The 26,260-nt window shown below is 41.7% G+C and overlaps 1 non-coding gene across 1 annotated transcript; it reads right to left on the minus strand.

Annotated features, from left to right (window-relative positions):
• Positions 1-23,845: 23,845 nt before the first annotated feature.
• On the minus strand, positions 23,846-23,952 carry LOC133833345 (small nucleolar RNA R71). Its single transcript, XR_009892727.1, has one exon. It is a non-coding gene; the product is annotated as a small nucleolar RNA R71 (small nucleolar RNA).
• Positions 23,953-26,260: the final 2,308 nt, after the last annotated feature.

The following is a 26,260-nucleotide window of genomic DNA, read 5'->3' on the forward strand; positions in this document are numbered from 1 at the left end:
AAACCATCAATATAAGAACTTACTGAAAACCTTATGTTTCAAAGAAACGAAACACCTAACCAAAAGTTACTATCACAAGTTAGGATTTGAAGAAAAATGAAGGTATAATAAAAACTATAATGAACTAAACCTGATCTATACCTCGAACACCGAAAATCACACAAAAATTTACTTCCAAAGTGTTTATAAAAGCTTTAGATTTGAATGCTTTAACCCCAAAGTCGTAGTGTGCCTCTCTAGAGCAAACATAGCACCTTGGAGGCATTGAACTGTGCTTGAATGGTGAATAAAATGGTTGAGTGAAAGGTCCTATTTATAGAGTTCAAGGAGTGAAACTAACTCCTGTTGACGGTGAGAAATCATCAATGATATAAGATTAGAAAACTCAATTTGTATTGCAAAAGATATCTTAGAAGAAGTTGGAAAGAATTTGAAGGAGCAAATATGCAGAATTACAATGGAGCGAAAATCGTATATTCCTTAATTGCCTGTGCATACAAAGAATTCTCCCATCCCATAACCTGAGGGGTCGAAGCTTATTTATAGATGGGCTCTGTTGGCCACTGATACATGGTGGTCCCCAGGGAAAAGAACGTGCATAGGTACATTGTCAGGGTAGTGGCGTGGGGCATCATGGTGTCAATTCTGGCATATTATCGAAGGTGCTCAGGTAGTGCCTCTACTCTCCTCATGGGTTCGTACTGCCACTACTTGACAGACGCGGATGTCAAGGCCCTACCCCTGTCCTCCTCAGGGTTGTACACCCGGTACTCATATAAGCACCTTGAACCTAATGGTCCTTTTTATATATCCGAGACACATCATCTCTCCAAGATTTCTCCCATTTTGCTAAGTGTTGTTGATCTTGGGAATTCATCTCTTCAGTGTAATGGGTTTCCCCTGGATGTTTAGCCATATAGTGGATGTCATGTCCTCATAGGTGTGCGCTATACATATATAAACGAACCATCATTTCCACGTCACGAGTAATTAACATGCCATGTGAGGGGTTCACAACATTTGAGATGCACATGTGTACGGGCCAATCCATTTGCAGGGGACATTGGTTCCCAAGGGGCCTAGCCCAGATCTTTCATAGCTAGACTGGCCCTTAGGGGTACCTTCATCCGAAGACCTCAATGCATGATGCACAGGGAACCTTGCGAGGGTCTCGCACTGTGAGACCTTCCTTCGAGTCTTCTCGGCAAGTCACCTTTAGCAATCGACTCCATGTGCGATTATCCCTGGCACCTCGACCCCTCGCATAGCGAGACTCTCTGTGCGTCTCGGCCCCTCATGCAGCGAGCCTCCTTCACGTCTCAGCCCCTCGCACAGGGAGCCTCCCTTGCGTCTGGGCACCTCGCGCAGCGAGCCTCCCCGTGCATCTTAGTCCCTCGTGCAGCGAGCCTCCCTTACTTCTCGACCCCTCATGCAGCGATCCTCCCTCGCATCTCGGTCCCTGTAGGCAGGTTCAGCGTCGCATAGCGAGGCCCTCTATAGCATTGGCCTTACTTGGAGGCATCTAGGAAGGTAACTCTCCAGATAGGGTGACGCCTCCATATACAAGGCCTTCCTCCCAGTGGACCAACTAATGGAAGGCTTCTCTTAGGCGAGGGGCTACGCCCATGACCCTGAACATAGCGGCCCCTTTGGCTTCGATCTCGTTATGAGAGCCAAGGGCATCGTGACACCTACGTATTCTTGGTTCTCATATAGCAAGGCTATTTCATCCTTTGTCATGACAGCTTGTGATATAGTTTACAAATGGCTAAGCATATGACCCTTCGATGATGATCTCTACATTAAATTCTTCTTGGGAAATTATCCCACATTCACACTTGCCCCCGAGTCTATAAGTACACTTTTAAGTGTTCTTGTAGACTTTTTTTTCTTTTCTTGTTTGATATGGATGGCAAGTTTTGTGAGGTTCAACCTTGGCGCTTTATCCAATGTTGCTTGAAGAAACACAAAGTGGATTTAGATGTTGTGTTTCTTTATAGTGTCCAAAGAAACACAAAAACCAACCAACTTTTGTGATGATCCAAGTGTGTCCATAAGATTGAATAAGGGCCAACCATTTCCATGTGTGGATCCTGAGGTATCCAATGCTCTTGATCTCCACCATTCATGTAGATTTGATCCAATGGCTAGGAATCCTTGACTTTCCTTATAAATACCCCAAGACTAGAACCCACGTCTCCACACCAAAACTTGCTTAGCCTAGTGGTATTCCTTCTAAGTCATTTCTAAGAGCTCCAAGGTTCTATCCTCCATAGAAGCATTCTTGTGGTAATTTTCTCCCTTTTTATTTATTAATCCTCCTTTTTTTTTTACTTATTTCTTTTCATATCAGGTTTGCATTGTAGTGGCGCTAGGCGGTCATTGGTTGTAATGCACTCATTCATTAGAGGTTGCCATTCTCTTTTCTTATGGCCCTTCAAGTACATATGCATTGGTCCTTTTCTTATACCCCTCATACTCATGTTGTAGATATAGGGTTATCTTTACGCATATACGTCCTTGAGTCTTAGCTGGCCCATGGCGTCTAGGCGATGTCCCGAAGGTTCATCTAAGGTTTAATTCATTGAGTTGTCATCTCCGACCCTTAGGCCGACGTTCGCAGACCCTCTAATCATGGGGGTGTGCGAAAGCTCTACCTACAAAGACTGTCCTACCTCAGGCAGAAGGCACGCGACTTAGAGATGGAACTAGAATCTATTACTAGTGATGAGGGTTTAGGTTTCTCCCCATGGCATGGGACGTACATTTCCCAGCTACAATCTGCCCTTCAGGATTGCCTTTCTAAAATCGCCTACCTAGAGGAAAACTTGCCCCTCGAGCCTTTTTCCTTTTGTAGTGATGAGTCTTCCAGTCACTGGGGTCCCCTCCCCGAGGGCGTTAACTGTTAATCCATTAAACCTGAGTTTCTTTCTGTGATCCCACCCACAATTCCTCTCCTGCCCCCGGTCTTACGCCTTAGGGTCAAGCAAAGTGCTGGTAGATGTAAGACGCATAGGGGATCTTCCAGGGCCTTGAGAAAGTCTATAGCTCACAAATTGCCTGTCTCTATCCAGGTACCTGAGATTCCAAATAGGACTTTCGACACTTTCGAAGACACAGGCATGTCTACCCTTACTAGCGTTAAACTTGCCAACATGCTAAAGGCCCATCAGCTATTGTAAAATCTCAAGTTCATAATCCCAAAGTGCGAGGACCGCGCGTCTGAGTCGCCCGATGGGCTCGTGGCCTTTAGTGATACCATAATCAAATCTGGTGGGGCTCTACCTCTTCACCCCTTCTTCGTCAAAGTACTTAACTATTTTGAGCTAGCGCCTCTACAACTTTCCCCCAACTCTTGGGTGATTCTTAGCTGCTTATACGTGCTCTATCAACAGGTGCACTCCAGAGGGCCTTCCATGAGTGAGGTCCATTACCTTTACACCCTTAGGGTGAATCCATCTGCTCCCGGCTTCTTTCATCTCCAAAAAGTCGTGGCTCGTATACAGTCTCCCATTGTGGAGGGCTCTGTTTCAAACAAGGGCTCATGGAAAACTGACTACTTCTTCACCCACAACGTGTCCACCCGACACACTCATTTCAATGCTTCAAGTAAAACAATTCCCACCTTGAGTTTGTATATGAGATATTTCTCTTTTACTCTGTCTTTTTTTTTTGGTTTATCTAACTACGGTTATTTCTTTTCACTTGACTGCAGGCCTCGTAGGGGTTGTAGTACTACCTTGAAATCAGCATCTCGGGATCGAGTGATGAAGATCTTGGACTTGTCAGCTCAATGCAGACTAGCCTGTGCCCTTTTCACTGAGGGCAATCTTCACTCGTACAAGTTGCTATCCCTGGACCAAGCCGTCTCTTTATGTTCCGTCTCGTCTGAATCCACAGGTCCGTGGCTATATGGCTGTGAAGAAGGCAATTATAATGAGGTAGCTGATAAGGACTATGTTTACCCATCAGGTGATCATATGGACACAGAGGAGGAGGTGTTGTCTGAGAACTACTCGTGCCTACACTCTTTGGTCAGCGGGGCTAGGGACGTGGCTGACGACGAACATATCGATAGTGTTACTTCTCAGGTGCCACCATCTATGCAGAAACGAGTTTGCCTTCAACGCCCCTGTGCCCCGCTCTTCTATGCCTAAAAGGAATTTTGTTATTCCTTCTTTTGGTGAGGCTCCTCCACCCTCGGGGGTGTTCTAGGCAGGCGTCCTCTAGCGCCTCTTTACGTAAAGAGATGACCCCGTGCTCCTCTACCCCCCGCAACTTTGTGGATGGATTAGGACCTTCTCAGTCCCCTTTCCCTGTAAAAGTGTATCTTGGCTGGTGCACACACATCCCCCCGTCAAGCTTATGCTTCCGCTTCTAGAGGCCATCCTCTGGCAAGCCAGTACGGGGAAGCCATGCGCCATTATCTGGGAAACATTCCCGACACTAAGCTGGAAAAGGCTTATATGCGAGCCTCCTTGTAGGTATTTGTCAAAACATTCGATGTATGTTTCTTTGTTTTTCAACCGCTTGACCCTCGAGGACTTATTCTATGTTTTTGTCCTTACTTAGGCTTATATCCTGGGTCACCAGCTTATCGCCTCGAGCTCTTCATCAACCCAACGACTACAACACAAGATCGAAGAGGCAATGGGGAATCTCTCATTGGCCGAGGCAGAGAAGGATGCTTTGTCTGTACGGAACCATGACTTAGAGGGAAAATTGGCCGAGGCGGTTAGCCAGAGAGACGCTGCTTTAGCCCAGGCTGCATCGACTTCTCACTCCAACACTAGGCTGGGAGCTATCGTCCGTACCTTAAATGAGAGGATCACTATGCTGAGGCTGAGCTTGTAAACTCTGAGAACGGCATAGTCGAGCATACGCTACATGCTGTATGGAGGACCAACCCCGCCGTTGACCTGTCTCGCTTTGGAGATTATGCAGTTGAGAGAACCTCTAAGTGGAAGGATCGGGCTGGAAACTTGTAGATCCCTCTGCATCCAGCTTTTCTGTACACATATATGTTGTTCCCATGTAATTCCCCATATTACTTCCCCTTTCTTTTTTTCGTTTATCAAACTTAAGGGGCTTTGGTAAGTCCCTCTTATTATTATTATTCATGGATTACATATCTATTCCTTGATCTGATGATGATAGTCTTTTTGGTGCACCTTGACTATACTTGTAAGGACACGTTAACCCATTGGGTTCTCGGGGTCCTTTTATATTCTTTATGCGCGCTTGTTATTTCTTGCAAGAAGCGTCCTTCTCGTTATTTTGCATAATACTATTTCTACAAGGGTCTCTTTTAGCACCCTTTATGGTTAGCCGACTTAGTGTCCATTCGAGACTTATTGGGAGATTCCTTCCTTACGGCCTCACCCCCTACGGGGGCGTCAGCCTTTGGTCGGGGGTCATCTCTTTTTTTATTTTTTACTATTCTCTTGATATTCATAAGGGTAGCTAATCCTTTTGAATATAAGAGATATGAGTTGATATATATGCGTGCCTATATGTGTGCCTCTTGTCCTACCCCCCACCCCCCCAAGTGCGTAGTGAAATCTATTCCATCAAGCACTTTGGTGGATGCTTGCATAGAGAAGAAAAATAACATGCAAAGTTGCGAACAATTTCATTCATAGTAGGCAAGTTACAATGACATATATGAAATGGTTACATATTCTTGGGAGGTTATCTGGGTAACCTCTTTGATTCTTATCTACTAAGTTAACACAACGTGCAATAAACTAAACATGGATATTCTTTGCATCGAATCTGGAAGTCTTATTGGTAGAATTTCTTGAAGTGTTCCGCGTTCCATGCTCGAGGTATTACGGTGTTATCCATACGTGTCAATTTGTAAGAGTTTGGTGGTATGCATTGAGCGACATGGTAGGGTCCTTCCCAGTTCGCCCCTAGTACCCCCGCCCCTGAGTTGGGGAATACTTTTCCCAGTACCAAGTCTTCAACCCTGAACATTCTTTCTCGCACCGTCGAGTTGTAGTACCTTGCTGCCCATTGCTGGTATACCGCCACTCTCATTTGAGCGCTTTCCCTTCTTTCTTATAACATTTCTAAGCATTCGTCCATTGCTGCATGGTTGACTTGGTCCTCGTATGCATGTATCCTAAAGGAGTTAACCTTCATTTCAATCGAGAGAATAGCCTCACATCTGTATGCTAAGGCGAAAGGGGTCTCCCAAGTGGTTGTGCGCGGGGTGGTCCTATAGGCCCAAAGCACATTAGGTAGCTCCTCAACCCAGGCTCCCTTCATCTTCTCTAGCTTCATTTTTAAGTTATTCTTTTGGACTTTGTTAATGGCTTCCACCTGCCCATTGGCCTGTGGATGTACAACAGCTGAGAAGCTTCTCCTTATTCCTTTTTCCCTAAATTACTCCTCGAACGTTTCCCCCTCAAACTGGGTGCCATTGTCAAAAAATATTTTGTAAGGCACTTTGTATCTGCAGACAATGAATTTTTTGACAAAAGTGGTGTTATGCTTGGCCGTTATTTTAACTAGAGGTTCTGCTTCAACCCACTTGGTGAAGTAATCTACGGATACGGCTGCGTACTTTGCTCTACCCCTACCTGCGGGAAGGGCGCTGATCAGGTCTATCCCCCAGATAGCAAAAGGCCAAGGGCTGGTCAGGCTAGTTAGCTCATTCAAGGGTTTCCGGGAGTAGTTTGCGTGTCTCTGGCATTTGTCACATTTTCTCGCGAAGTCACTTGTATCCCTCTTCATGGAGGGCCGGTAGTACCCTTGCCTCATGGATTTCCTGGCCGTGGATGGTCCACTCGCACGGTTGTCGCATTCGCCCTCGTGTATTTCATATAGAACTTTCATCGCCTCCTCCTCACCAGCACATCGCAAGAGCGGCATAGAAAACCCTCTCTTATATAAGATTTTGTCTACTAAGGTGGACCAGGCAGCCTTATGCACCAGCCTCTGAGCCTCCCTCTTGTTTGTTGGCAGAGCTCCATCCTTCAGGTGGCTTATAATTGGGTCCGCCCATGACTCCTTTGGGATGCTAACCATAAGAACGTCTGAATCAATGATGCTTGGCCTTGGTAAGTATTCCACAATTACTGATTCGAGGACATCTCCATCCTTATTGGAAGCCAGCTTTGCAAGGGCATCGACATAGATATTCCTCTCTCTTGGGATTTGGTCTATGCTATACCCCTCCAACTGTCCCAGATAGCCTCTTACCCTTTCCAAGTATGTGGCCATCTTAGGGACCCTTGCTTGATACTCGCCCTTCACCTAGAACACCACCAATTGTGAGTCACTGAAAATGTGTAAATGCATTACCTTTAGCCCCTGGGTCAAGCGCAATCTAGCTAGGAGCGCTTCGTACTCCGCCTTAATGTTCAAGGATTCAAACCCAAATCGTATCGCGTAGTACATCTTGTGTCCTCTGGGTCCAGTCATCATGATACCTGCTCCAGCTCCCCCTTCGTTTGATGCTCCATCCACATGTAGGCTCCATTCCTCAAAATTCCTTTCCTCTTTTCTTCCGACCGACTGTCCTTCTCCTATATCTCCTTCTTCATTTGGTCAATAGGTGAACTCCACTATGAAGTCTGCAAGCACTTGCCGAGTAATGGAGGTCCTTGGGGTATATGTGATGTTTAATTGACTTAACTCAATCGACCATTTCATAAGTCTCCGCAAGATTTCAGGTTTGTGCAAGACCTGTCTTAAAGGGCTATCGGTGAGTACCTCGATCGCATGGTCGTCGAAGTAGGGCCTTAACTTGCTTGAGGCCATGACTAATGCGTATACTAACTTCTCTATCTCTGGGTATCAGTTCTTTGCATCTTCCAACCGTTTGCTGATGTAGTACAAGGGTTGTTGATGTCTCTTCTCTCCTCTAACTAGGGCAGCGCTTATAGCATGCTCGGATACTGCTAAGCATAATTATAGTCTTTCACCCTTTTCAAGTTTAGCCAACAAGGGTGGCTTCCCTATATGTTCCTTCAACTTGGTAAAAGTGTCCTCACAATCTCCATCCCAATTGAACTTTTTGCTCCCTTTAAGGATGTTGAAGAAGGGGAGGCACTTGTCCGTAGACCTTGAAATGAATCGGTTAAGGGCTGCTACTCATCCCGTTAGACATTGCACCTCCTTCTTGTTATTGTGTGGGCTTATTTCTACTAGAGCCTTTATCTTATCAGGATTAGCTTCAATGCCTCTAGAGTTGACCATGAAATCCAAGAACTTTCCCGAGGAGACCCCGAAAGTGCACTTAAGTGGATTCAGCTTCATTCGGTACCTTTGCAGTGTGTCGAACATCTCACCTAGGTCCTTGTTGAGTTCTCCGGCATTCTTGGTCTTCACCAACATATCGTCAACGTATACCTCCATGTTCCTTCCTATCTGGTTAGTGAGTATTTTGTTCACCAATCTTTCATAGGTAGCACCTGTGTTTTTCAATCCAAAAGCCATCACTTTGTAGGAGTAGAGTCCTTTATCTGTTATGAATGACGTATGCTCCTAGTCAACCGGGTTCATGGGTATCTGGTTGTATCTAGAGTACGCATCCATGAAGCTAAGTAACTCGTGCCCAGCCATCGGATCCACTAGTTTATCTATTCTTTGAAGCGAAAAATTGTCCTTAGGACAAGCCTTATTGAGGTTTGAGAAGTCCACACAAGTCCCCCATTTTCCATTCTGTTTTGGGACTAGTGCGGGGTTCGATACCCATACAGGATAGAATGATTCGCAGATGAACCCATTTGCCTTCAATATGTCAACCTCCTCCTTTAAGGCTGCGTACCTCTCCGAGTCAAGTGCTCGTCTTTTTTGCCTAACGGTCCTTGCCTCGGGGGCGATATTCAAATGGTGGCACATGATAGCAGGATCTATCCCCACCCATGTCTTCATGACTCCAAGTGAATACATCCAGATTGTCCTTCTAAAACCTCACCAATTTCATCTTTGTGTCATCTTGAAGGTTTTTCCGACCTTCAACTTTCGTAATGGCTCTTCCATCACGACGATTTCCTCTAACTCCTCCATAGGTTCAGCCCCTGGCTCCTGCATGGTTCTTGGGTCTAGTTCCTGTGGGTTTGCGCCTCCATGTACTACTGTCACCATTGGTTCTCGTGGTTTCACAGACGTGCAGAGGGAGGTGTTATAACACTCCCTTGCTTCTCTCTGTTCCCCTTTCATACTCGCTATTCCACCAAGTATTGGGAACTTGACAGCTAGGTGATATATTGAAGTTATCGCTTCCAATTCTCTTAGGGATGGTCTCCCCAATACCACGTTGAAAGCTGAAGCACAGTCTACCACAACGAAATTTGCCATGACTGTGGTTTGTCTGGGTTGTTCTCCCATGGTGAGTGCCAATTTGATCACCCCTAAGGGTTGTATCGAGTTCCCTGTGAATCTGTATAGGGAGGATTGGCAAGGTTTTAAGTGTAATGACCCAACTTATTCTAGACTCTGGACCATTAATAACTATTATACATAGATACTAATCTTAAGGAAACATACATGTGAAACATTCATAACTTTATAAAACAAAACTGTAAGTCAAAGGTTGAAATACATAAAGATTCGGTTAGGATATGAGATCCCATTGTTTGAAAATAAAACATAACTTAAATTTTCAAATTCATTACAAAACAAAGTGTGGAAAATACGTAGAAATATAATAAAATGACTGATAGCAACTTCATCCTCGAATCGTTTACGCAGTCCACCGAATCCATTCTCACTCAATACACAATCCCAAGCTACCAAGAATCTTACCGCCGCCATGTCTATTTTCCTGCACACATATAAAACAAAGGAATGAGCCTAATGCCCAGCAAGGAAAATCTACTAAAAGCATGCAACATAAACATAAACTAAAAACATATAAACATTCACTATAGATAGATATCATAATTCTAACCCATGTACATGGTAATCATTGGGGTTTGCTAACTAAGCAACTATAAACCTCATACTTGAGCAGAGACAAAACGCAGGATATGCGGTCTGCGTTGCAAAGATTCATGTGTGTCAGGATTGGCTCCACGTTTCTTAGCCACTCTTCTACCTCGAAGGGGTCTGTAGTCTTTTCAAATTTAGGAGCGTGTTGCTTATGAAACCGCTCATAAACTGGCTCCAAGTGCTGAACTGGATATGGCGCATAATTCGCCACTTGCCATCCCCCATATGAACCAACTCGTTGGGGTGCCGAGGCCATTTGTTGCGTCTGTGGTTGCGGCTGAGGCGGAGGCAGAGGCTAAATCTGAGGCTGAGCCTGTTGTAGCTGTTGCTGCAATAACTCCTTAACTTGTTGTTGCAGTCTGGCGATTTCCGCAATGTTGTCAACTGGCGGTGGTGGCAGTGCATTGCGGCTGGTAGTAGCATGCACTCCCCTTCTGCGAACTGGAGGGGCTTCATTGTTCACCGGAGCAGCGTTGGAGGAATTTCCGTTGGTGCGAGCAGATCTTCGGAGCGACATCTTCAATAGAGTTCTCACAGTTGAGAAAAACATGTTAGAACTTTACCCTAATAGGCTCCAAGGAAAAAACTTAATCTAAACAAACATAACTCGGACCTATTAATTATGACTTTTTATGAAATTATATAAGTCTTCTTTATTATTAGAGTGGGTTTCTATACTTAGAAAATAAGCCATCTTTATTATTTTCTAAGTCTGTTTCTAATCATCCTATATGACTTAATTCTCAGGCTCGAAACTCATCTTTGTTCCAAAGTTAACCATATTGAGGGAGGGCTGGGATCAGTAAAATCGTTCCCACTACTATGGCCCCCTAACTGTCAATATAGAAACTTGGTTCATTGATTTGTATCCACCCTCACCGAACTTAGTCATTATTGATTAAATTTATTATTTATTATGATTGCAAAAGAAAAATCAAACTCATACTTGATAACAAAATAACCATGATATTAATTTGGAAAAGAAAGTTTTCACTATTTGCAATCATAAAAGAAAACAAATAATAAATTAAGATAAACAATGAAACTAGTCTATTCTAAAAATCGGGATCTTCTACATCCAATCCTTCATCTAGTATAGCATCATCTATCTTTTCATAGTCATCATTGTCTTGTGTCGCAAAATGCCCTCGAGGAAGATTCGTAAAAATTCTATGTTTTTGTTCATTTGTAAACTGAAATTCCATTTTTGAAGTGAACCTAAGTAAGAGAAAATAATATCTCATAGCTACCGGCAATTCATCTTCGTCATCTATCTTCTCCCAAATTTTTTTCTAAGGCAACAATCACAGTAGAATAATCTCTAAAAAGTCTAATTACTAAAATGTATTGCTCTGTTGATCTCATCATGATCTGCTTAGATTCTTGGAGGTGACCTATCTCCTTGTGGAACAAAAGTATTCTTCGAGAAATTCTTTCTAGCACTCCTACGGTGTTTCTTGGTTCTCTAATTCTTTTTAAAGCCTTAATGGCTCAGATATCCTCATAAGTTAATGCTCCATTCATTCTTAACTGAAAACATAAAGACTAAAATCGCTAGCTATACATATAAACATAATAACTATAACTTAAACGCTTACTTGGCGGTCAGATTCGGAGCTTTGAGTGTGTGTATCGAGGAGAACTTCATGCGAATGAACCGTTGCTCTAACACCAACTGCAATCACCCAACTTATTCTAGACTCTAGACCATTAATAACTACTACACATAGATACTAATCTTAAGGAAACATACATGTGAAAGATTCATAACTATATAAAAAAAATTGTAAGGGAAAGGTTGAAATACATAAAGATTCGGTTAGGATATGGAATTCCATTGTTTGAAAATAAAACATAACTTAAATCTTAAAATTCATTACAAAACAAAGTGTGGAAAATACATAGAAATATAATAAAATGACTGAATGCAACTTCATCCTCGAATCGTTCATGCAGTCCACCAAATCCATTCTCCCTCAATACACAATCCCAAGCTACCAAGAATCTTACCGCCGCCATGACTATTTTCTTGCACACATATAAAACAAAGGAATGAGCCTAATGCCCAACAAGGAAAATCTACTAAAAGCATGCAACATAAACATAAACATAAACTATAAACATTCACTATAAACATATATCATAATTCTAACCCATGTACATGGTAATCATTGGGGTTTGCTAACTAAGCAACTATAAGCCTCATACTACAATGAGGTTTGCTAGCTAAGCAACTATAAGGCCCAATAACATAAAAGTGTTGGGGTTTGCTATTTAAGCAACTATAAGCCCCAAAACATACATATATCATAACATATATAAAACATACTATAGCATAATCATATAAGCATATAATAACTATCTTATTTTCCTTACCAAATACCAGGATGTGAGAACAAGGACGGGATTTCGGAACACTCCTAAAAACCATTAATAGAAAGGTGAGTATTCTAAAAGAAAGAGATGAAAAGGAATGAACTAAACCACCGAGAAGGTACTTACTGACAAGAAACCTCAAGTTCAAAGAACTTAGATGCCTAACCATGAATGAAAACAGCGAGTTAGGAATTGAGTAGAGAAAAACTATAAAAACTAATGAAACATACAGAAATGAACTAGGAATAGGAATACCTTTGAATGCACTATGATCGTACTACACCTCGAAATCAAAATACACACTATGAACCTTACTTCCCAAGTGTTTAATAAGCTTAAAAATGATAAATCCTACAACCCCAACCCAAGTGTTTAACACTCTAAAGTAAACCTAGCAGCTTGAAGGCTCTGAACTCAGCTTGAAGATAAAATAAATGGCTGGGTACTAGGGCTTATTTATAGAGTTCAAGAATGAAAAGATATTCTTTTAGCTTGAATAAAAATAATGAATTTTTATTTGAAAAACATTTGAATAATCGTTCAGTAGACGCTTAAGACTCGGTCAAAAAGATTATGAGCTTATCAAGAGGATATGGAATAAAATGAGCTCGGTTTCAAGACCATTCAAACATAATTCCCTAGAGCTAATATATCACCCATGGTAGGCGATATATCGTCTGGGCTTATGTTCCCGAGGCTCGTCGAAGTGTTCGTGTGAAGTTACGTGTTTTTCATATTCCCCGAGTGGCGATATATCGCCCCCTAGAGCTGCGATATATCGGCAAACGCTGAAATATTATACACATAATTGCACTTTTTCAGCCTAATTTGAATTGAGTAAACAACTTTGACTAAGTCCTATAATTATTTCAAAGTTGCTGGCAGACTCAGGGATTTTCAAATATTACTCTTAATAAACTATTCCTCAAAAATACTTAATTTCTTAATAAACATGCACACGACAAGTGTCATTCTCTTACTGGGTCTATCTAAACCTTATAGTATAATAAATATCATCTTTATAATCAGTTATATTAATCATACCTTATGTTACAATTAATATTCTTAAACTATACGTTAAACTTATAAAATCTACAAATGTTGCTACAAGTGTTCAACTAAGTCCCGACTTGAACCAAAATCCACAGTAACAAATATACTACAACTATTACTAGCTATTACTACTACTACTACTACTATCTAACTAAATAAGTAAAGTTCTTGGACTCTACATGAAGTGTCTGACCCCCAAACCCATCTTCTCCAAGGTGGGGCGATACAAGATATCCACGGAACTTCTGTTGTTTATGAGGACCCGATGCACCTACATGTTGGCTAATTGGGCTGTCAACACCAAAGGATCATTGTGGGGAAAGTGCACCCCTAGTGCATCCTCCTTCGTGAAAGTGATTGAGTCATTTTCTCCCTTAAAGATTTTCGGGGGTCGTTGCTCCAGGCTCTGACACACGGTGGTGGACTTCGTCTGGCTAATCTAGCGTGCCTGTCTCGACCCTTCCTAGACTCTCCTCGAAACCCCGGACCTCCGAAGATCATTCTCACTACTCCTTGTTTCTCCAGTTCTCTTTCTCGGGCCTCAGGTAACACCAGCTCATCCTCCGATTTATGATTTTCCCTTGTAACATATCTACCTAGGTGCCCCAGCATATGAGCTCTTCAATTTCTTCCTCAAATGGGTGCATTCTGCCATGGTATGGCCAATGTCCTTATGGTACTGGTAGTATTTGCTAGGGACCCTCTTGGACCGGTCTTTTCTCATCAGTGGGGGCCTCTTGATGGGAACCCGACCTTCATTCATGAGGTAGATATGTTCTCTGGTGTCCGTCAAGTTTGTATAGAAGGTGTAAGCCGTTTACCTGGGGTCGCTTCCGCGTTTGGGCCTTCTCTGGTGGTCATCTCTCAGCCCCTCGTACACCCTCTTCTTTTTTGCCCCGTTCGATCCTTCATGGGCTGAGGGCTTGACATGGGATTCGTTTTTTCATGCCTTTAAGTTCTCATGGCCATCCTCGACATGAATGTACTTGTGAGCCCTTTTGTAGAAGTCATCTAGGTCAGTGACTTCCCTTTTGAGCATATTATCCCAAAGCTTGCTACATGGGCACACTCCAACCGTGATTTCCATCTTGAGTTCTCCCCTGGTCAAGCTTCCCACCTTGGCCGCCTCCATGTTGAACCTATGAATGTATCTCTTTAAGCTTTCTCTTTTACCTTGCTTTATATTAGCGAGATTGGTGTCCGACATGGTGTAATCGCGCTTGTCATGATGTTTTTGGAGAAACTCGTTGGAAAATTGCTGCCATGACCTAATGGTCCCCAGTCTCAGCCTTTTAAACCACTTGTAAGCAGGCCCTTTCAGCGTGACAGTGAAACAGTGACACCTTGCTTTGCTATTGATCCCTCTTAGCTTCATTAAATCATTGAAGGCGTCCAAGTGGTACTTGGGGTCCGAGATTCCTTCATATGGGGTTCTTTAAAGTTGGCCGGGAGTCGTTCCAACTAGATTTCTCATGTGAAATGTGACTCATAGTTGAACTCTTCATGGTTAACGTGCCCCCCTGACGCTGTGACGATCTTGCTCTGAAGGCTCCTCGTCTCGGTGTCTAGCTCTTGTCGCCTCCTATGGAAGGAGTCCCTTACCTCGGTGGGATTGACCTTTCTCTTTTCTCCATCCTTCGGAGGGGCCATAGGGGGTGTCGTCCTCCCTTTTGACCTCACTTTTCTCTTAGGTCAGGCATCGCCTCCTTAGAGGTGACTTCGACCTCGCCTATGACCAACGTTGTTCCTTCGCCTTTGCTCCTGGGGGTATTTCGCCGGTGTAGGTCCCTCATGGTATTTTTTCTATGGGCTGTTGCTGGTGGAAAGTCGAGTTATCCCATCATCCACAGGGACAACAATTTCCCCTCTTTCTCGCTCTTTCTCTTTGTGCTTCGGAAGGGGTAGGTTCGACTTTCCTTGCAGAAGGTAGTTTAAGACCTCCTGCCTGTTCTCTAGCGTGGCTTCCAACTTTCAGTTCTTCTTGTGCAACTCGCGGATTTCAACCACATAGAAATGAGTCCTTGAGCTGGAACTCTCCGAGTGTACATGGGGAATTTTTCCTGCCCTCCACATCGAGGAACCTGGGCCTCGGTGGCCGGAGCGTGGTGCCACCGGAGGCTGGGGATAGGGATGGATTGGTGGCTCTGGGTGACCTCCGTTGGGTCGGACAGCTAGGGATGATGCTTCCTTCTCCTCCGTTGGCAGAGGACATTCCTCCGGCATATCCCCTTGCTTAGGCGGAGGGGGGTCATTCCGAGAGGCCTTCAGTTGTCCTCTCCCCAGGTGAACCCCAACATCTTGTAGTTATCGCAAGCGTTTTGAATGCCTTGCCATTTTTCCATGGAAGTGATGAAAGAACATTTTCCTGGGGTTTTTTCCTTCCCACAAATGGCGCCAAATTGTTGATAGTGAGAACTCGTCAACGATATAAGATTAGAAAACTCAAACTGTATTGCAAAAGATATCTTAGAAGAAGATGGAAAGAATTTGAAGGAGAATATATGCAAGACTACAATGGAGCAAAAATCGTATATTCCTTAATTGTTTATGCATACAAAGAATTTTCCAACCCCTTAACCTGTTGGCCCCTGATACAAGGCGGTCCCCAGGGACAAGAACGTAAACAAGTACATTGTCAAGGTAGTGGTGCAGGACATCATGGTGTCGATTCTGGCATATTGTCGAGGGTGTTTAAGTAGTGCCTCCACTCTCCATACGAGTTCGTACCGCCCCTACTTGTCAGACGCGGATGTCAGGGCCCAACCCCTGTCCTCCTCAGGGTTGTACACCCCATAGTCATATACGTACCTTGTACCTAATGGTCCTTTTTATATATCTGAGACACATCATCTCTCCAAGAATTCTCCCATTTCGCTAAGTGTTGTTGATCTTGGGAATTCATCTCTACGATATAGTGGGTTTCCCCTGGATGTTTACCCATATAGTGGTTGTCATGTCCTCATTGGTGTGCGCTATACATATATAAACGAACCATCATATCCACCTCATGAGTAATTAACATGCCACGTGAGGGGTTCAGAACATTCGAGATGCACATGTGTACAGGCCAATCCATTTGCAGGTGACATTGGTGCCCAAGGGGCCTAGCCCAGATCTTGCATAGCTAGACTGGCCCTTAGGGGTACCTTCATCGAAAGACCATAACGTGTGACGCACGGGGAACCTTGCAAGGATCTGGCACAGTGAGACCTTCCTTTGGGTCTTTCAGGAAGACACCCTTAGCAATCGACTCCATGTGCAGCTGTCCTTGACACCTCGACCCCTCGCGTATCGAGGTTTCCTCCTGTCTCGACCCCTTGCGTCTCAGTCCCTGTAGGCAGGTTAGGCCTCGCATAGCGAGGCCCTCTATTGCATTGGCCACACTTGGAGGCATCCAGGAAGGTAACTTTCAGCATAGCGTGATGCCTCCATATACAAGGCTTTCCTCCTAGTGGACCAACTAACGGAATGCTTCTCTTAGGCGAGGGGCTACGCCCATGACACCAAACATAGCGGCCCCTGTGGATTTGATCTCATTATGCGAGCCAAGGGCGTCGTGACACCGATGTATCCTTGGTTCACATATAGCAAGGCTATTTCATCCTTTGTCGTGACGACTTGTGAGACAGTTTACAAATGGCTAAGCATATGACCCTTCGATGATGATCTCTACATTAAATTCTTCTTGGGAAATATCCCACATTCACAACTCCCATTTCAAAGATTAAATAAATGATTAAAAATGAATAAATTTGAATTATCTGTTCAACAGATGCCCAGAACTCGGTGAAAAACGTTCAGGAATGAGTCAAGGTTGTTGAGGGCTATTTCTAGTTCATAATTTTACGAACAACTCAAATATGGCCACTTGAGAAAATATATCTCCTAGGGTAGGCGATATATTGCCCCTACCATGATCTCGAGGGTCCGTGGTTTTGTTCTTATGAAGTCGACGTGTTTTCCGTATCAATTATACGCGATATATCGGCCCTTATAGTTGCGATATATCGGTATACGCTGATATTTCAAACACGTTTTTGCACATTTCATGATAATTTGATTAAAACTACTTTGACTAAGTAAAATGTGATCCTAACAGAGGATGGAAGGTTCTAGAGCTTCTAGATCTTTCTTTAAATTAAACTATTCATCAAAAATACTTAAATCCTTAATAAACATGCTTGTGACAAGTGTCACGCTCTTATTTGTTCTATCTAAAGCTTAGGTTATAATAAATAACATTCTATATTAATCAAACCTTATGTTAGAAATTAATATTTCTAAACTATAGGTTAAACTTATAAAATCCATAACTATTTCTACGACTTTCTAACTAAATCCCAACTTTGACCAATGTCCACGAAAACTAAAAAAATATATAGCTACTACTACTACTACTACTACTATCTAGCTAAGTAAAATTCTAGGACGCTACAATTCTCCCCTACTTAAAAGAATTTCATCCTCAAAATTTACATACCAAAAATCTCAGGATACTGCTCCCTTATATATTCCTCCAATTTCCATGTGGGCTCTCTTTCTGTGCTATTGCTCCACAAGATTTTAACCATAGGGACACTTTTGGACCTTAACTCCTTAGTTCCCCATTCTAGAACACGTACTAGTTGTTCTTCTTAACTGTAATCTTGTTTTAACTCCAGAGCATTGTAATCGAGCACATGGGATGGATTTGATATATATTTTCTTAGCATCGATACATGAAAAATGTTATGCGTTTCAGCTAATGATGGTGGTAAAGCCAACCGATATGCTACATGCCCTACTTTGTCCAGTATCTCAAAAGGACCTATAAACCTCGGGCATAACTTTCCTTTCTTTTTTAAACGCATAATCCCATTCATCGAATAAATTTTAAGAAAGACTTGATCGCCTACTGAAAACTCAACATTTTGTATCTTAGCGTCGGCCTAGCTGTTCTGGCAACTTTGAGTGGCAATCATTTGTTGTCTTATCTTTTCTACTACCTCAGTTGCTTCTCTTACAGCCTCGAGTCCTAAATATCATCTTTCACCAACCTCATCCTAATGAAGTGGTTATTGACATTTCTATCCATATAGCATCTCATAAGGTGCCATGCCTATCGTTGCCTGATAACTATTGTTGTAAGAGAATTCTATCAATGGAAGATACTTGCTCCATGATCCTTAGAAGTCTAACACACATGCCCTCAACATATCTTCTAATATTTGTATGGTACGTTTTGACTAACCATCAGTTTGAGGGTGAAATGTCGTACTTAGTTTTAACGTAGTGCCCATTGCATGTTGTAGACATTCCCTTAACTTTGATGTAAAAATCGATCCTCTATCAGAGACTATTGTCTTTGGAACTCCATGTAATCTCTCTATCTCCGCCACAAAAAGCTCTGCAAACTGCTCAGTGTTATAAATTGTTCTTACTGGCAAGAAGTGAGCAGATTTTGTGAGTCTATCTACTATCACCCAAACAGAGTCATGCTGCTTGGTGGTCCTTGGTAATCCCATCACGAAGTCCATCGTTATATCTTCTCATTTCCATTCAGGAATCTCTAATGGTTGCAAAGTTCCAGCGGGTCTCTGATGTTTAGCTTTAACATGTTGACATGTAAGACATTTTGCTACAAATTCTGCTATGTCTTTCTTCATCCCCGGCCACCAGTACATAGCCTTGACGTCGTTAAACATCTTGGTCGATCCTGGGTGAAGTGAATACAGAGTAGTGTGCGCTTCTTTCATAATACTTTCTCTTAATTCACCACTTTCAGGCACACATACTCGGTTTCTATATCGTAGCATGCCTTCTTTTGTCAAGGAGAAATCAACATTCTCTAAGCTTTGTAGTGCTGCCTTCATCTTAAGAAGAAACTTGTCCTCTTGTTGTTTCTCTTTTATTTCATTCATTAGAGTTGACTTGATCGTGAGGTCAGCTAGTTCTCTACTTATTAGCTCAATTCTGGACCTCTTAATATCATCTTGTAATTGTTAAGCTATCCCCTTAAGTGTTCACAAGCTTCCATAACTCTGCCTACTAAGTGCTTCTTCCAGGACATTGGCCTTTCCTATATGATACAAGATCTCACAATCATAGTCCTTCACTAACTCCAGCCACCTACGTTGCCTTATATTGAGCTCCTTCTACGTAAAGAAGTGCTTTAGACTTTTGTGGTCCATATAGATTTTACACTTTTCTCCGTACAGATAGTGCCCCCAAATCTTTAGAGCGAAAACCTCCGCTGCTAATTCTAAGTCATGGGTCGGGTACCGCTGTTCGTACTCCTTTAGCTATTTTGAGCCATATACGACCACTCTTTCGTCTTGCATCAAAACGCATCCAAGTCCCTGCTTCGTGCGTCGCAATACACAACAAACTTACCCTTATCGTTTGGGATGCATAGAACTGGGGCTGATATGAGCTTTTCCTTTAACGTTTGGAAGCTTTCTTCGCATTTCTCCGTCCATACAAATTTTTTTTGCTTTCATGTCAAATTTGTTAAGGGTGTAGCTATTTTGGAAAACCCTTCAACAAATTGTCTATGGTATCCTGTCAATCCCATAAAACTTCTCACCTCCGTGTGGGAGGGAGTTTTTCTTGCCCCTTTTGTTACTGCACTTTCTATTGTTTTGTTTTGTTTAATTTGCTCTTTGTTTTCTGTTCAGTTTTGTTATTGTTTTTTTCTTGTTAGTGTTTAGCAGCAATGAGGACATTGCTTTCCTCTAAGTTTGGGGGGGAGCGTGTTTGATTTCTGTTTTTGTTTTACGTTATGTTATTTTCTTTATTTCTATGTGTGGCTAGAGTGTAGTTTGTCTAGAGTCTAGAGTTAAATGGAATCAATGAATGTAGTGTTGGGCCAAAGTTTGGGGGTTGCTCGATGATAAAAAATATTGGAAACAAAAAATGATGTATTATGTAAATTTTGTGTGTAAATGAGCCTTTAGTACTTAAAGTTTTTTATGCTAACCAAAATTTAGTGAAAGTGTGAATCCAAATCAATGCACATAGTTCAACCTCAAAAATTCCAAAGTCCTTAGAAAAGTTGAAGTTGCATGAAGGTTCAAGCTTTTAGAATTAGTTCGATAATTCCCTTGAGGCGAAATCCTAGGAGGCTTAGCAATTTAGAGAGGATTTAGGCAATTTTTTTGGATCGTTTGAGTCTTTTCAAGCCCACCTTGTTGAACATTATCCCTAGTTAACCCATCTTTAGCTTAATGGCCTATTCTTTTTATCACCCATGAAATTAAATAGCCCACTCCTTTGTGAATATCGTTTTTTTTGTTCTCTACCAAACCTTAAGCTTAATTTGTCTTGGAAACAATTTTGTGTGAGTTTGGGGAGTAAAAATTGGGGTATCATATCAATGTTATTCATATACATCCATATGCTCAATTTTTATTTAGTCAAGAATCTTTTTGTTATTTTATTTTCATTTTCATTTTCATTATTAAAAAAAAATTAGTATATATTACAAAAATCAGAAGAAAAAAAAAAGAAAAATTCAGAAAAAGAGAAAAGAAAAAAAAAAGTGTGTTGTAAATAAATAAGTTGTTTTTATATAGTTTGTATTTGTAATAATTGAGCATATGTTGTGTATTTAAAGAAGTGGAAAAATTGGGACTATTGGGTATGTTTGAGGGTTCAAATAAGGGGGTAATATGTTTGTGAGGTCCAAGGCAAGCTAGGTTGAGGTTTTAGCTTATAAATGTCCATTTCATCCATACCTTTAGCCTAGCCTACATTACAACAAAAAATAAAGACCTATTGATCTAGAGTGCTAAGCTAGCTACATTAGTGGAGAGGGGTTACCGAATTCAACATATGAAAGCATGAATTGAACCTTAGGATTGTTGCTTAACTTGATCTAGGGATTTGGGATGGGTTGGTAAGGACTATTCACACACTCACCGGAATAACATTCAAATCTTGGTTTTGTTAGCATTTTAACACTTGAGGAATTTGGTTTATGAGCACATTGGAGTTATCATTTGCATAATAAATTTGAGAGCCTTGTCCCCCTACTTTGGCATGATCTTTGCAAGAATTGGTTCCATTTTTCTATTGTGTGTTGTTTTATTGTTGTGTTGTTTTGGTTTGTGTTATTAGGTTCATAAGTCTCATCACTAGGGGCGAGCAATGAATTAAGTTTGGGGGTGTGATAACTCTAGGAATTAGAGTTATTTTTATGCACTTAAACTTGTAATTTTATCAAGAAAGAGTGGGTTAGAGTGTTTTATAGAGTCTTTATCTTGGTTTTGTGAAATTTTAAATTTTATAAAATAATATTATATAATAGTAATTTGCTGGAAAAATATATCCTTAAGTGTGAAATTCTTATTTTGGCAGGTGGTGGTGAAATTTTGGTCATTTGGAAAGAGATTCAAGTGTTAAATGGTTTCAGCAGGAGGAAATGCTGCAGCATTTCAGCAGCATGACGTACAGCCAGCCAGCCTATTTGGATGGCCCACGTGGACACCACTTATCAGCTCACTTTGGGGATTATTTAAATTGGGCTTCTTGGTGAGGACTTAAGGGCTTATTGGGCTTCATTTTGCCTTGGACCCATTTATGGTAAAGAGGACAAAAAAGACGAAAAAATAATAAAAGAAGGAGGCCCACGTGACATGAAAGGAGGGAAGTGACCTAGCCCAAGGGGTATTATCTTTTCCAATTAGGGATACACAGATGAACAGAGAAAAAAGAAACCCAGCCGCCTGGAAGAAAGAACACACCCGTTTTTGGCAGCCATTAAAGAGTTAAAGGAAGAAGAGAGAGAAGGGATTTTGGAAGGAAGAAGACTGGGAGAGAAGAGCTATTTGGAAGACACTCCATCATACTCTTGGCTTGTTTTTCTTCCCCTTCTTATTGAACTCAACTCTTTCTTGGATTTTATTTTGATTTATGGCTGATTATAAGCTGGTTTATTTTGTGTTTAAAGTTATGAACTAATCTTTTTAAAGTTAGGATAATTAAGGAACCTTGTTATGCAATTTTGAAACTTTGCTATTGATGCTTAATGCTAATTGAGGTTTATTCATTCAAGTAATTTTCATGCTTAATATTTACTATTGCTTGATCACCTTTAGTAAATGATTGAAATAATTAAGATTGCTGAAAAGGATTTTAATTATTAGACAAAAGACTTGAATGGTCCATGATTAAGTTCTTAGATCTTAATTTTGTGAGGGTATAGACATATATCTTTACCTTGCATAATCTAATGGAATTGGGGCTTGATAGAAAATTCTCAAAATTAAATTAACTTAGACATAAGTAATTTAATTAGAGAGTTAAACCCATTTGATTTCGACAGAAACTTATGGACTTGATTAGAATTCTTGATTAGTAAACTGTCAGGAATGCCGCAGCATTTTCATAGCATTGCTTCCAGGAATTGCCAAACAGGGGGAATTAATTATCCTAGCTTACCATTTTATTGTCGACTGATTTTCCTAGTGCATCCCATTATTTTAGGCTTTAATTTCAGCTGTTAGTTATTTTTAATTGCATATAAAAAAAATCAACTTCCAATTTAATTTGAGTTTGGTTCTTTTATTTTTAATCATTTGGCTAAACTTTAATTTCACAATTTTAAGCTTAAAAAATCCTTATGGATACGATATTGGGTTCTTATCACCTTATTACTTGTTGACAGTGTACACTTGCTCTTAGTATCTATTTTGCACAACAAGTTTTTGGCGCCCTTGCCGGGGATTGTTTAAAGTCATTTATTGTGAAATTAAGTATAACGCAATTTGGTTTCAACTGTTTTTTTTAATGACTTGGGTGATTCTCGTGCGATTTCAGGTTTATATAGTGTATGAACGAGAATCAAGACCCTGAACTACTTCCCATTGATCTAGAAATCGAGCGTACCTTTAGAAGAAGGCGAAGAATACAAAAGTCGAAAAGGGAAGTAGTAGTGATGGATGTTGAGCAAGGGGCTCAACAGGGAGCTGGCCAAAGGGCAGCAAATCTATCAGGAATCGCTCATGATCCACCAGTGAATATAGCAGGAGTTGCTCAAGATCGAGTTGCTCAAGGGGGAGTGGCTCAAGGGGAAGTGGCTACCAACAATGGGCAAAATGCAGTTATTGTAGCTGATGATAGAGATCATGCTATTAGACAATATGCTCTCCCCCTCTTCAATGAGCTCAATCCAGGCATCGTCAGACCAGAAATTCAGGCAGCCCAGTTTGAATTGAAGCCAGTCATGTTCCAGATTCTTCAAACTGTGGGTGAGTTTAGTGGGATGCCAACAGAGGATCCTCACCTTCACCTTTGCTTGTTCATTGAAGTAAGTGACTCTTTCAAGCTGTGTGGAGTGACAGAGGATGCATTGAGACTAAAGCTGTTCCCTTACTCCTTGAGAGACAGGGCCAGAGCTTGGTTGAACTCTTTGCCTTCTGATTCTGTGAGTACTTGGCAAGAGTTGGCTGAGCGGTTTTTGATGAAGTATTTTCCTCCCACTAAGAATTCCAAGCTCCGCAATGAGATTACTTCATTTCAGCAACTTGATGAAGAATCTTTATATGAGGCATGGGAGCGGTTCAAGGAGTTGTTGCGCAAATGCCCTCATCATGGCATTCCTCATTGTATCCAGATGGAGACATTTTATAATTGTCTGAATGCCCACACTAGAATGGTGGTTGATGCTTCAACGAATGGGGCTCTTCTTGCTAAGTCCTATAATGAGGCATATGAAATACTTAAGAGGATATCCAACAACAACTATCAGTGGCCTACTTCTAGAATGTCTACAGGTAGAAAGGTGGCTGGTATTCATGATGTAGATGCCATCACTTCTTTGGCAGCCCAAGTCTCCTCTATTTCTAATATGCTCAAGACAATGAATATGGGGATGAATCAGTCAATGGGGCAGCCCATGGGGACACAAATAGGGCCTATGGAGAACATTTCTTGTGTGTATTGTGGAGAGGGCCATACTTTTGACAACTTCCCTTCCAACCCAGCAGCTGTGTGTTACATGGGGAACCAAAATAAGAATAGCCCTTATTCTAATTCCTACAACCCATCATGGAGGCAACATCCCAACTTCTCGTGGAGTAATCAAGGGGCTGGTGCTAGCAATTCTTCTATGCCTCCAGGACCAAATTTCCCACCGGGTTATCCCCCACAAGCACCACAACAAAGGCCACAACAACAAGCAATGCAATCTAGCTCTCTTGAGAACATGTTGAAGGAGTATATAGTGAAGAATGAAGCCATGATCCAAAGCCAAGTTGCATCATTGAGAAACTTAAAAAACCAAGTTGGGCAGCTAGCTAATGAGCTTAGAAATAGACCCCATGGTACATTACCAAGTGACACCGAGAATCCAAGAAATGGGAGCAAAGAACATTGTAAAGTAGTCACTTTGAGAAGTGGGAAGGAGTTGGAGAATTCCAAGGTAAATTCTGGGCATGAGGGTGAGCCCTCTTCAATCCAAATAAATGAGGAAATTCAAAAAGACGCTGAAATTCCTAGTGTAGAAAAATCTGCCTCTGCCCAGAATGCTGCAGGAATGCCACAGCATCAGCCCCCAGACAGCTCGAGTACAAGGCAGCCACTGCCATTTCCCCAACGTTTTCAGAAGCAAAAGTTGGATTGCAATTTAAAAAGTTCCTAGACATCTTGAGGCAACTATATATTAACATTCCCCTTGTGGAAGCCCTTGAGCAAATGCCCAACTATGTAAAGTTCATGAAAGACATCCTTACAAAGAAGAGAAGATTGGGGGAATTTGAGACAGTGGCTCTCACTAAGGAGTGTAGCTCATTCTTGCAAAACAAGATGCCACCAAAGATGAAAGATCCTGGGAGTTTCACCATTCCATGCACCATTGGTAATTCTTATTGTGGCATGGCTTTATGCAATTTAGGTGCAAGCATTAACTTGATGTCGATGTCTATTTTCAAGAAATTGGGGATTGGAGAAGTTAGGCCTACTACAGTTACTCTTCAGTTAGCGGATAGATCCCTTGCTCATCCAGATGGGAAGATTGAAGATGTATTGGTAAGGGTAGACAAGATCATATTCCGTGCTGATTTTATTGTGTTAGATTATGAGGCAGATAGAGAGGTACCCATTATCTTGGGGAGGCCTTTCCTTGCGACAGGAAGAACTTTAATAGATGTTCAAAAGGGGGAGCTGACTATGAGGGTCCAAGATGAAAAGGTGACTTTCAATGTTTTTATAGCTATGAGATTTCCTGATGAGGTGGAAGAATGCTCAGTGGTTTCGGTGGTAGAATCTTTGGCATCAAGGGAATTGGAGACAAGTAATGTTGGTGATCCATTAGAGAGGTTATTATTGTTTGATTCACATAGTGAGGAAGATGAGGAGGAGTACTTAGCTTGGTTAGAGGCTAATTCTCAAGGGTTAAGAACAAGAAACCGATTTGATTCATTGGAGTTGTCGTCTAGGGAGTTTAAAGCTCCTAGACCATCCATTGAAGAGCCACCTGAGTTGGAGCTGAAAGTTTTGCCATCACATTTGCGATATGCCTATTTGGGTCCATCATCCACTTTACCTGTTATTATTTCAGCGGAGTTGAACCATGATCAAGAAGAAAATTTGCTCGAAGTATTGAGAAAGTTCAAAAAGGCCATTGGGTGGACTATTGCAGATATTCGAGGTATTAATCCTTCTTTGTGTATGCATAAGATCTTTCTTGAAGACAGTGAAAAAAGTTATGTTGAGGGGCAAAGAAGACTAAACCCTATCATGAAGGAAGTAGTGAAGAAAGAAATCATCAAGTGGCTGGATGCTGGCATTATTTATCCTATCTCTGACAGTTCATGGGTGAGTCCTATGCAGTGTGTACCGAAGAAGAGTGGGATCACAGTGGTGAAGAATGAAGACAATGAGTTGATTCCTACTAGAACAGTGACTG

The sequence above is a fragment of the Humulus lupulus genome, chromosome 4 (assembly GCF_963169125.1).
Source record: "Humulus lupulus chromosome 4, drHumLupu1.1, whole genome shotgun sequence".
Lineage (NCBI taxonomy): Eukaryota > Viridiplantae > Streptophyta > Magnoliopsida > Rosales > Cannabaceae > Humulus > Humulus lupulus.